The sequence below is a fragment of the Protobothrops mucrosquamatus genome, unplaced genomic scaffold, assembly GCF_001527695.2.
Source record: "Protobothrops mucrosquamatus isolate PMUCROS unplaced genomic scaffold, P.Mucros_1.0 scaffold45, whole genome shotgun sequence".
Classification (NCBI taxonomy): Eukaryota; Metazoa; Chordata; class Lepidosauria; order Squamata; family Viperidae; genus Protobothrops; species Protobothrops mucrosquamatus.
The window spans coordinates 5,435,718-5,447,584 of NW_015386427.1; positions in this window are offsets into that span (position 1 = coordinate 5,435,718).

The window sequence follows — 11,867 nt, forward strand, 5'->3', positions numbered from 1 at the left end:
GCCATGCTGCTGAGGCAGCTGCTTTCCTGTCTGCCCGAGCTGGCTGGCGGAGCTAGCCTTGAGCAGAAATTCTCACTAGTGTCTCGGTTCCTAAGACCATCGGAAATATGTGTTTTCCGATGGTCTTAGGCGACCCCTGTGAAAGCGCCGTTCGACCCCCAAAAGGGTCATGACCCACAGGTTGAGAACCGCTGATTTAGAGGATCTAGGAATCCTGGTGGACCACTGCTTAAGTATGAGCCAGCAGTATGCTGCAGCTGCCAAAAAAGCAAATACAGGCCCAAGCTGCATCAACAGAGGGTTAGTATCAAGATCACAAGAATACTGCACCCAGTTATGGTTACCATTATATAAAAAGAAAAAAAAATGCTGAAGCCCTAAAAAGAGTGCAGAGAAGAGCAATAGAGATAATAAGGGGTCTGGAACTAAACTGTATAGTGAATGGTGAAAGAAACGATATATGTTTAGCCTAATGAAGAGAAGGCTCAGGGGAAATATGATTGCTATTTTCCAATAGTTGAAGGGCTGTCACAGGTAAGAGGGGGTTGATTTCTTTTCCAAAGCATTTGAGGGTAGGATGAGAAGCAATGGTTAAAGCTTGTCAGAAGGAAATCAAACCTGGAACTAAGGCGAAATTTCCTGACAATGAGAATAACTAATTAATGGAACAGCTTACCTCCCAAATTCATAGGTGCCTCACTGGAGGTTTTCAAGAAAACATTGGACAACATTTGTCTGGAATATAATTAGGACTGCATTGGGCAGGGGACTGGACCTTCAAGGCTCCTTCCATCCCTATGTTCTAAGTAATCTATCTCAGGCTTATAGGGAAATGAGTTAATCAATATGCTGCCATCAAACTAAGGAATAGAATTGCAGGGCAGCAGTGGGAATTCAATCTTTTATCACAAAGATGGAGGAGGAACTTTGGCCATCTACCGAATTCCATTATCTATATACCAAATTTAGCCCTCATTTTCCAATAATTCCATGAGATCCTTAGAAAGGAAGAATCCATTAACTTTAAGAGTAATTTATTTCATTTTCAAGATACTTAGATTCTCCAGAAAAGGTTTTTTTTTCTGTTCAACCATATCTAATCAACAATTAATCCAACTTTCTTGCTCTGTATCATCACTTGGGTGCTAAAAAAGGAGAAAGGTAACACTGAAGGACATTTTGAAAGGAAAGTTAACAGAATTACCTGAGGAATCAGTCTGCTACATTCTGGTGTGTTATAAGGTCCATTTCATATAGGTTTGTTATAACTTAGGAAATGCAGGCAAATCTAACAAAAGAAATAAGCTGTAGGATAAACACTATATATATTAGGATAAATAGGAATAAGCATAGATAAAACATAAACATAAAAATGTATAAGAAACAATTATTGTTTATTAAACAATACTTATTTTCCAGTGTACCTTGATAACATTATTTTTGCTAGTAGGGGTTAGTCTGTGTTCTGCCCAGATTTGTTGCCCTCTTTGAACATACAACATGAAAATTCCTTAGAAATAATCAACCACAAAAACTGAAAGGGAAGCAGGTGAGAAAATTCGATCATAGGTATCCATATTAAGGATAGTGGGTGAGTCAGAAATGTCAAGATGGTATCTGCAATTGTAGAACCAAAAACCTGCCTCATTTTTTGGGGTGACTACAAAAAAAGTGTGGTTTTGATTGTGTGGTAATGTGTGTCTTTTTGATCTTTTCTTTTGGGTAACTCCCTTGGTTGTATGTGGATATAATGTTCAAACATCCTTCTGAGGCTGAATTACTATTTCCACAGTCAAGGGGGAATCTAACTAATCCTCTTATACCAGGGGTCGTAGTATTTCTCCTAAAATTTTCTTGGAATTTTCTTTTAAAAAACACCCTTTATTTTGTAAAAGCAGCTCCTATTCTTTCTTGTTTTCAAAATGCCTATTAATTTCTCTTTTAATTTTCTGGGTAACACTTTTGGGTGACACAGAGAACCCCCTGTTATATTACATCATGCTTTTCTCCATCATGTGAAGCCTCCTTGGCTGCTCATACTTGGAAAACTCCAATGGGATGAATTCCCTCTAAAGGTCTCCTCTTAAGATTTATTTGCAGTGTAGTTTATAATTCAAAGATAGGACATTCACATACATTCCCTGGCTAAGTAGCTCTGGAGCACCATATTTCATAAATGAGTGTTTTTAAAGTCTTCTTTTCTTTTAAAATGAATGTCAGAACCAAATTTCTTTTTATTGAATGGAAGGATGTAGGATGTCTTCTCCCCCAGAAGACTAATTCTGGTCGTGTTTTCTCTAAGGTGCATTTAAATCCTATCTCAGTGATGGTGAACCTTTTAGAGACTGAGTGCCCAAACTGCAACCCAAAACCCACTTATGCATCGTCGAGTGCCGGGTGGGTGTGGTCCATTGGTGGGTGTGGCCAATTGGGTGGGCATGGCCCATTGGGTGGGCGTGGCTGCAGTGGTAACGGCAGACTGGATGGGACTAAAAAGTTCAATCAATCAATTCCAACTTTGCAAGATCTTTTTTTTTCCCACGAGAAGTTGAAATTGACTGATTGAACCTTTTTTTTTTTTTTGCACATGGCGGCGGAGGCCTAAAGCGAAAAGGTTTTATAAAACCCAGCTGAAGGCCTAGGACTGGGGCGACGACGCGCGTGCCCACAGAGAGGGCTCTGAGTGCCGCCTCTGGCACCCGTGCCATAGGTTCGCCACCACTGTCCTATCTATTTAAAGCCAAATGTTTTCAATTTACTCCAAGTTCTTGATGCAGCAGTAATCACATTCATTCCAACTAGCGATTATCAAAATATTGTGGATATCCAGCTATCACTTAGATTAATGTGCTTCTACCATAATTTGTCTGTTTCTATGGTCATTATCATCACATCTGACTATGAACTTCATTACCATTTTTGCTTTAAATGGGGCCCATTCATCTTCTTTGTGCAAATTTTGTACTTCCCCATTGTTCTCTGAGAAGCAACAACACCAAAATTGCCATTTTGAATTTTCGTATCAATGCCAGATGTCATTCATTTTTGTTTTATTATTGAAAGGGTGCAATGAACAGCCCTTTAAGTCAAACCAAGCTATAATTATTGGTTTGTTTGGAAATGTCAGTCAGAATAATCTCTTTTCCTCCTCCCCAATCTCTTTGCTCTACTACTGCTCCTGGAAAGATTCCATTCACTGTCAGAATGAAACTTCATCCTGACAGTGTAAGAGAAAGAAACATGGGTAAAGATTTACGGTAAATAATAAGAAATAGGGGATTAAGAATGCTTCAGGCCAAGAATTCCTAGCCCCACCAGTTGGAAGAAAAAAAACAACACACAGAGAGAGAGAAAATAGTAAGACAAGAGACAAGGTTTCAAATACAATATGTTACATCTGGTCCATTCTGTGAATAATACAGGTCAATTGTATAATGAACCTTTATTGGCAAAATTAAGCAGAGATCTATAATTGATTTTTCCCCTGTACCTTGAAATCCAATCATTGGATGAAGAACATGAACTTGAAAGTGGATGGAGAAATTTCAACTATCTTATCCCTTTAAAGCAATCTATAGTTTAGCCATACTTGATATTTGGTATAGTGAAATAGTTAAGGCAGACATGTCAAACACAAGGCCCGGGGGCCAGATGCGGCCCTCGAAGTGGTTTCATGTGGCCTGCGAAGCCATCCTGGAAACAGTGAGGGAACGGCCCCCGCTGCCTTGGCCCTGGCCCAGGCCAGTTGGGAGCCAATGTACAGTTTTGTGATGGCCATCTATGCTGAAACACATTCAGTCTTAGCTCCACAAGACGTCTGGAAACAGCGAGGAACCAGCCGCTGCCGCGTTGGCCCCACCCCCTGGGTGCATGCTGGGGAGATATCTCCCTTTGTGAGGAATGAAGAAATGCACCATCGCCTGGAAGTGGCCAGCAAATGGCCCTTGCCTACTTCACATATCCGGCTTGATGGGCTCTGGGGGAGGGGTTTTGGCAAGCACAAGCTGTTTCTCCTCACAGCGTCAAGAGGCTGAGCCGGGCAGTGCAAATCCAAAAAGAAGCATGAGGCCACCCAGCTCCCAGCCTGCCTGGTTTCAGCAGGCAGTGGGGCGCTCTCCTTACAGCGCCAAGAGCTGAGCCGGGTGGTGCGAATCTGATAAGAAGTGCAATGCTGCCTACCCCCCAGCCTGCCCAGTTTCAGCAGGCAGCAAGGTGCAAAGCTGGTGAGCTTCGCATTGCCTGGCTCAACCTCTCGGCGCTGTGAAGAGAGCACCCTGCTGCCTGCCAAAACTGGGCAGGCTGGGGGCTGGGCGGCATCGCACTTCATTTTGGATTTGCGCCGCCTGGTTCAGTCTCTTGGCGCTATGAGGAAAGCGCCCTGCTGCCTGTGGAAACTGGGCAGGCTGGGGGCTGGGCATCATCATGCTTCTTTTTGGATTCGCATCGCCCAGCTCAGCCTGCCGAAACCCCTCCCCTGGAGCCCATCAAGCTGGATATGTGAAGTAGGTGAGGGCCATGTGCTGGCCACTTCCAGGCGATGATGCAATTCTTCATTCCTCACAAAGGGTGACACCTCCCCAGCTGTGTTTCTTGTCTGTTTTTCTCCCTCCCTCATCTCAAATATTTTCCCACCACTCTGAACTTAGGAAGGAAGAAAGGAAAGAAGGAAAGAGAGGGAGGGTCTAAGGGAAGTCCTGCCTTAGTCCTGCCCTGCTGCCCTTTCACCATCCCCTTGCCCCCTCCTCCTGGCCTATTCTGGGGGTCTCCCATCCTATTGCTAAGGAAGTTTTGGATACAAAGCTGGGTCTCCTCCCATGGAGAGGGAATGGGCCTCCCTCTGACTTTGCCCTCATACCAATCATGAGCAACCTGGCATATAAGTTTATGTATAAATAAATAAATAAATAAATAAAGGAGAGCAAGCACAGCAGCAGCAGCCTTGAGGAGGAGGTAAGTGCAGCTGGGTGCCCCCTTGGGGAAGTGGGGCTGGGCTTGGTGCCGCGGGTGCTCGAGGGCCAGGCTGGGCATTTGACCAGGACTCCCAGCAGCCCGCACCACTATCCATCCCCCCCGCATGGCCTGAGAGGAACAGTGAGGCTCCTCCAGTGGAGCATGCCTTGGCACTTGCCCTGGTCCCACCCCCTTCTGCCAGAGATCCTCAGATCTGTCCCACTCCTGCCCAGGCCCCCACAGGCACCCTTGACGCGAATGATGTAGATCTGGCCACGCCCACCCAGTAGGCCACACCCACTCCATCCACACCCACCCAGTTGGCTGCACCCACCCTGGCCACACCCACAATACCCCCAGAGGGCAACCACAATGCTGATGCGGCCCTCAATGAAATTGAGTTTGACACCCCTGAGTTAAGGTATTGGACTAGAACCTGCTATTACTAAGGCTTATTATGATTTCGGGCCAATCACTTTTTCTCCATTTATCTGATAGATCTTTTTTCCCTGGGATGATATTAAAAGAGAGAATGCATATCACTTTGAACTCCCAGAGAAACAGTAGGATTAATTGAAATAATAATAAACAGTATTGTGTTTAGTTTCATTCTGCATATCTCATAATGAAACTGTAGACCAGAAAACAACAACAAAAGGATCAATTGATTAGGAAAAACTGGATCTGATTATCTTAGAAAAATGTTGAGTAAAGGTAAGAAAATGACAAATACGTTTTTTTTATGAGTGGGGGATATTCAATTAAAATGAATAGCTAGGATATTTAACCTAAATAAAAGGAAGTCATTCTCTACAGAGCATAGAATTAAACTGTGGAATTAATTGACACATGTTATTGGGCCTAATTTAAAGTGGATCTGACGTTATTTGTTGCTTTGTTGCTTGACATTCATAACAAAAGCTAGGAAACAAGTAAGTATCCTGTGAACATTATGAGTGGGAAACCTTGTATGATCACAGATGTTGCTGAGATGCAGCTCCCAAATTTTTCATTGCTGAATATGTCATGTGAAGGTACTTTGATTGAGATTTGGAGAAACTTGTGGACAGCAAAAGATGGTCCACCACAGATTACTATGTGACATATCCACAAATGAAATCTTTTGTATTCTATTATTCTGCAAATATATGTTCTGGTGTCCTTTATTTCTACAGTTTCTATTTTCATTCACTGACCACAATTATCTCTCACATTATCCCTCACCATCCACTCTAGCAAACACTGTCCTACTATTTCCATAGTATTTCCTTTTATTCCTTCACCAGCAATCATTTTGCTAATCTGCATTGTTTTTCCCTTATGTCTATTAGAAACAATAAAATGGTCTATGTAATAAGAAAGTAAATATTCTCTTGTGCAAAACAGTTGCTGTTCATGCATTAAATGTTAAGCCTACATGTTTTAACTTGAATGATTGTTTGAACCAATTAATCTCCATTTACGATCAGTTTGTTGTAACTGAATGAATATATCTGCAGCAAATTCTAGCATCTATTTATTCACATATAAACTCAAAGGTTGACATATATATGTAAATAGAAAACTCAGATTCATCCTACTTGCAGAGATGCATTTAAGTGAAACACAGAACATGTAAAAGTAGCATAGTAAATTTGTTCAGTCAGATAAATTCTCTTTTGTTCTTTTATTGTTTATTCAGTTTTGTTACCAATGTGTTCTCTCTTTCTTAAATTCTGATTTGCTACAAAATCTTATAAAAGTTACATAATTTGTTTCATCCTTTGAGTTCTCCAGTTTTCCCTTTCCCTTTTTGCATTGTGGTGATAATATCAAAAGCAGATGTTTTCATTGTTTTATATACAAATATATAATGATTTCTTTTGTGTGTGCAACTGAGTGCTCACACACTGTAGTATATTAGTAAAATATAATAAATGAAATTCATGGCAACTATGAGCTAGAACAACCTTTCTAGGCTTATACTAAATAAGGGGTCCCCAACCCCCGGGCCATGGCCAGTACTGGGCAATGGCCTTTTCAGAACGGGGCTGTGTGAGTGTCAGGCTGGCATGCATGTGCAAATGAAGGTCCACTCACATGAGTATCGGGCTGGCAAGCGGAGCTGAGCGCATGCATGTGCGCACCAGCCTGACATTTGCTCTACTCGATTCTTTATCTCATCTTCCCAAGTGGGCCACCAAGCCACAAAGGATGGGGAACTACTATACTGAATGCAGAAAATACAGCCCCAGATATTCTCCACCTGTACCCGTGAAAATCTACGAAAACATATATATATATAAACTTTGTGAGACGTCATTGCAAGGTAACTGGACCCCGATGTAATTGCGAGGAGCAACCCCAGGAGCAGCCCGTGCGTGTCACCCTCCTGTATATTCACAATGTCTCCGAGGCTACAGCCAGACTCCTTGCCCCGTATAACATCAAGGTGGCCCATAGACCTGACCAGACCCTGCGAGCCAAAATCATGCACCCCAAGGACCAACTCCCCATCGCTGAAAGGTCAGTGGTGGTATACCGAATTAAGTGCATGGACTGCCCATGCAATTATGTGGGGGAGACGTCCAAATGGTTGGGGACCCGCATACATGAACATAAGCTGGTGGTAAAAAGGGGGGAGCAGCGCTCACAGGTCTGGTCACATATGGCTGAAAGTGGCCACCGCTTTGACTTTGACCAGGTCCAGGTCTTAGCAAAGGACAGCACTAAAGGGGGCCGGCTGTTGAAGGAGGCATGGTTTATGGAGGAGGGATCCATTAACCATCACATGGAGATGTGCCCGGTGCAGCAGACGCTTAGAGCGTGGTGCATGGACTATCCCCTGGGTCATCGGAGGAGGACAAGATATGACGGACATTCCTGCCAGGAGCAGGGAGCAAGGGATGCCCCGCACACTCGGACAGAGGATATTCCCCCCTGCCGGCAGGCTACATCTGCAACGGACCCAAAATCCCCAAGGGAAACCCCTTGGAATGCCGGACGGAGCACGCATATTATGATGACGCGGTCCCGCTGGAATAAGGAACAGGACCCCCTGGGAAAGAATGACGAGTGCCTGAGGCTTGGTGCGCGGTAACGGCAACCTCCTCCCCCCTCCCCCTCCCTCCAGGAGCAGTATTGGCTCGCTCCACGAGTCAGCATCCATCCCGACAAACCCCCTCGGCTGATGGAGGGGGCAGAGTGACCCGTGTCCACCGGGGAAGGGAACGAGATCTCCAACAGAAGGAATGCAAGAATGTTCAGGGAGGTGGGGAATGGAGGACTACAGATGAGCAGGAGGTCCCTGGGGTAGGGAAGGGTGGGGGGTGGGTGGATTGCCAGAAAGGTAGGAGGTGGAGGGAGTNGAGGGGGGGGGAGGATGGAGGGTCAGTGATAACCCCCGTGGGGGGGATAGAAACATTACATCTGAGCGGTGAGATAAGGGAGAGGCAGAGGAAAGGAACTTGTGCGCTCCAGACGGGGAGGATAGAAAGGGTTCCCCCCACCTGGAGGGCAGGGGTAGAGAATAGCTGCAATAGAAGGCGTAAAACACTTAAAGGGACCTCTTACATTGGAGTAGGCACCTTGCTCGTAACACAGCAGGAACAGCTGGGTCCATTAACACGTAGCAGGAGCCGGATGCAGGCGATCAACGCTATATAAGGGTTTCTTCCAGACTGCTGTTTTAATGCCCTGATGATGTCAGATGGTTCTGACGAAAGCTCAGCTCATTAAATCTTTTTAAAAATTTTAAAATTTTATTCCTCTTGGTGCTCGGCTTTTATTTGCTTTTTATTATGACTACACCCAAGAGTCGGATTTTTAGTGTAATTAATTCTCATATATATATATAAAATGTGTAGGTCTTTGGTTATTCGGGTTTTCTCCCGCGTAGAATTGGAAGTGTCTTGGTGACGTTTCGACAAAGTCACATTCGTCATCTTCAGGCTGGTGTTTTCAGCTTCGTGCTTCTAGGAGTACTCCTAAAAGCACAAAGCTGAAAACACCAGCCTGAAGATGACATACAAACACCCGCGAAACACATATATGTATATATATCTCCTTTAAACATCTCTTTCTCTTCCTCTCTTTCTCTCTCTCTCCATGTCTCCTACATTTTTCCTATGAATTGTCATTTTGTTTCATGAAAGAGAGTCTATTTTTATTTTTTTCTCAATTTTATTTGAATTTTATTCCAGTAATAGATTTTTAGAGAATTTTTCATAATGATATATGACAAATTTGCAGTTACTGTATTTACTTATTTAGTAATATATGTAGTTAGAAGACAGCTAAACAGTTTGTTAAAATGCTCTGGCCTTGATGGAACAATGTCTCTAAAATAGGCATTTGCAACTAGATAAATTAGATAAACTAGATAAATTTGCAACATTAGATAAATAAGCTCTGCTCTTTTGTATTCAAGCCATGAGATCACAAACAAGTATGTAAGGCAGGGGTGTCAAACTGCTGGCCCACAGGCTGGACGCGTCATCTGGAAGCCACACCCACCCCATTGCCAGCAATGACAAAACTGTCCCGATATGTTGTGCGATGTCACATGAACGTTGCGAGTTTGACATGTCTGATGTAAGGGATGGGGTTTGCATCGTGACATCACACCATCACTTGCCCTCCTGCTTCCTTCTGCAGAATCCTATGTCTCATATAGTCCACTATCTCCTTGGCTTCTCTTATTTGAATTAAATTCCAAGTGAGGGAGTAATAAAAACTATCCCATTAAATATTGCCAGTAACAGTTTTTTTTTTAAAATCAGCTAAGGGTCTGTCTTGCCTCTGAAACATTTTTTAGAACTTTCTCTTGTACACAGAAAATTGTGTTACTTTAAAGCAGTGGTGGCGAAACTTTTAGAGACCAAGTGCCCAAACCGCAACCCAAAACCCATTTATTTATTGCTGCGTGCCGGGTGGGCGTGGCTGACTGGATGGCCGTGGCCTCAGTGGTCACAACCATAATAAAAAAAACTTTGTTCCCGAGAATTTTTTTTCTAGCAGCCAGGCAGAAGAGCGGAGCCCCGAGGCAAGTGTCCCGGAGCCATTTCCGCCCGCGTCTTTCTCATTCTCAATTCTCTTGCCTGTGTGTTGTCTGCACCCCATCCCCCAATTGCTCTATGCTTTGCAGCCCAGGGAGTGAGATTCACCCCCCCGCCTCAGGGCCCCGTTCTTCTGCCTGGTGCTGGCAGCTCCTTCATCTGCAGCGGCCGGAACAAGAGGCAGGTTGCAGCAGCCCATTAATCTTTTTGCTGCATCGGCACCTGGGGGCTTGCTATTTCCCCCCCTCTACCCAAAAATCTAGGTCGAGGTGCAAACCCAGCTCATGTGCCTTTGCTCAGGAGGAGCAACTTATTATGGTTGTGAACTAATCCATAATAAGAGAGGTTTTACTTCTTGCCGATTTATGGGGGGGAGGAAGCCCTTGCCCAGCCTGGGTGCATCCACTCGACAGATCTCATGGGGTGGCTTCTGCTGCTGCTCTGAACGGTCAGCAGGGAAGCAGGAGGAGGTGGAGGGGCAGCCGGGGGTCTGGAGCCGCCTCAGTTGCTCACTAGCAGCCCGACAAGGCAGCAGATTCACGCACCAGCTGCCCCTTCTGCTTCCCTGCAAGGCTGACCGGTCAGAGCAGCAGCAGAAGCCACCCCCATCAGATCCATCGAGTGGATGCGCCCAGGCCAGGCAAAGGCTTTCTTCCAGCTATCCCAGAGTGTTTTCCACCCGCGCCAATGGGGCTCTGTGGCCAGTCTGCCATTATGCAGGACAGCCAGCATGCTGTGGCTGCTGACGGACACCGTTGGCCCCCATACGCTCGCTGGCTTCTGTGTGTGGGGGCTGACAGTATCAGGCAGCAGATCCAGAAGCAAAGCTCTGCTGACCATCCTTGTGCTGGTGGCAGTGAGAGAAGGCAGGATCTGGCATGCAGGCACCCTTTGCTGCTGCTGCCACACATTGTCCCGTGTGCACCTCCGGGCGGGGAGGGGATAGCATCTGCTATCACCTTCCCCCGCCACTGCCCCCACCAGCGCGAGGATGGTCGGCACAGTTTTGCTTCCAGATCTGCAGCTGGCCGGGCTTGGTGATGCAGGGATCACGCCGCTGCCTCCTGCTTCTCTGTGTGGTTGGCAAGTCAAGGGGCTCAGAGCAGCCGCCGCCACCCCCATCAGAGCCACCCTGTAGACAGGACCTGCACCAGGTGAGGGCTCCTTTCAGGCTGTCCCGGGGCCGTCTCCACTCACGCCGATGGGGCTGCACTGTGGAAGGGAGATGGCGGCTCTGATTTCACACTCTCCCGCCAAAACTGCTCCTTTTATACGTTCCCTCACCCCGCCCAGCTCTTGCAGCTGTTCCCAGACTGCGCATGTGTGGAGAGGGGGAGGGGGAGGAGCCCAGAAATGGCGTGCGTGCCCACAGGGACGGCTCTGCATGCCGCCTGTGGCATGCATGCCATAGGTTCGCCACCACTGCTTTAAAGTAACAAAAAATCAGGCGCCTGGCATCACTAAATATCTAAGTTCAGAAATTTTTCTGGAGAAAAATTTCAAAAGACATTCAGTGCAAGATCTACCATATATAATTCTATTATAATGCAATCCAAGAAGTTACAGTATATATAATTTATCTTTGGTAAGAATGCACAGGATTTAATTTCAATTCTACTGAAAGTGTGGTCTTTATAGTTTTAGGGTCAATAAAGAGCACTTGAGCTTATTATTAGTCATGTATCCTAAATTAAATTTCAGCATATCTTCAACCTTTGTACTGAGAGAAAGGAAATAAATGTTGCAATAAATAAAATTATAATGAAATTTCCCTTTTCTGCTAATAGTTTATTAATGTTATTAAAAATAAATAGTAAGAAAGGTTTTGGATTTAAAAATTAAGTTATTTTGGTGGAAATGTGATTAAAACTTTTGAAACAA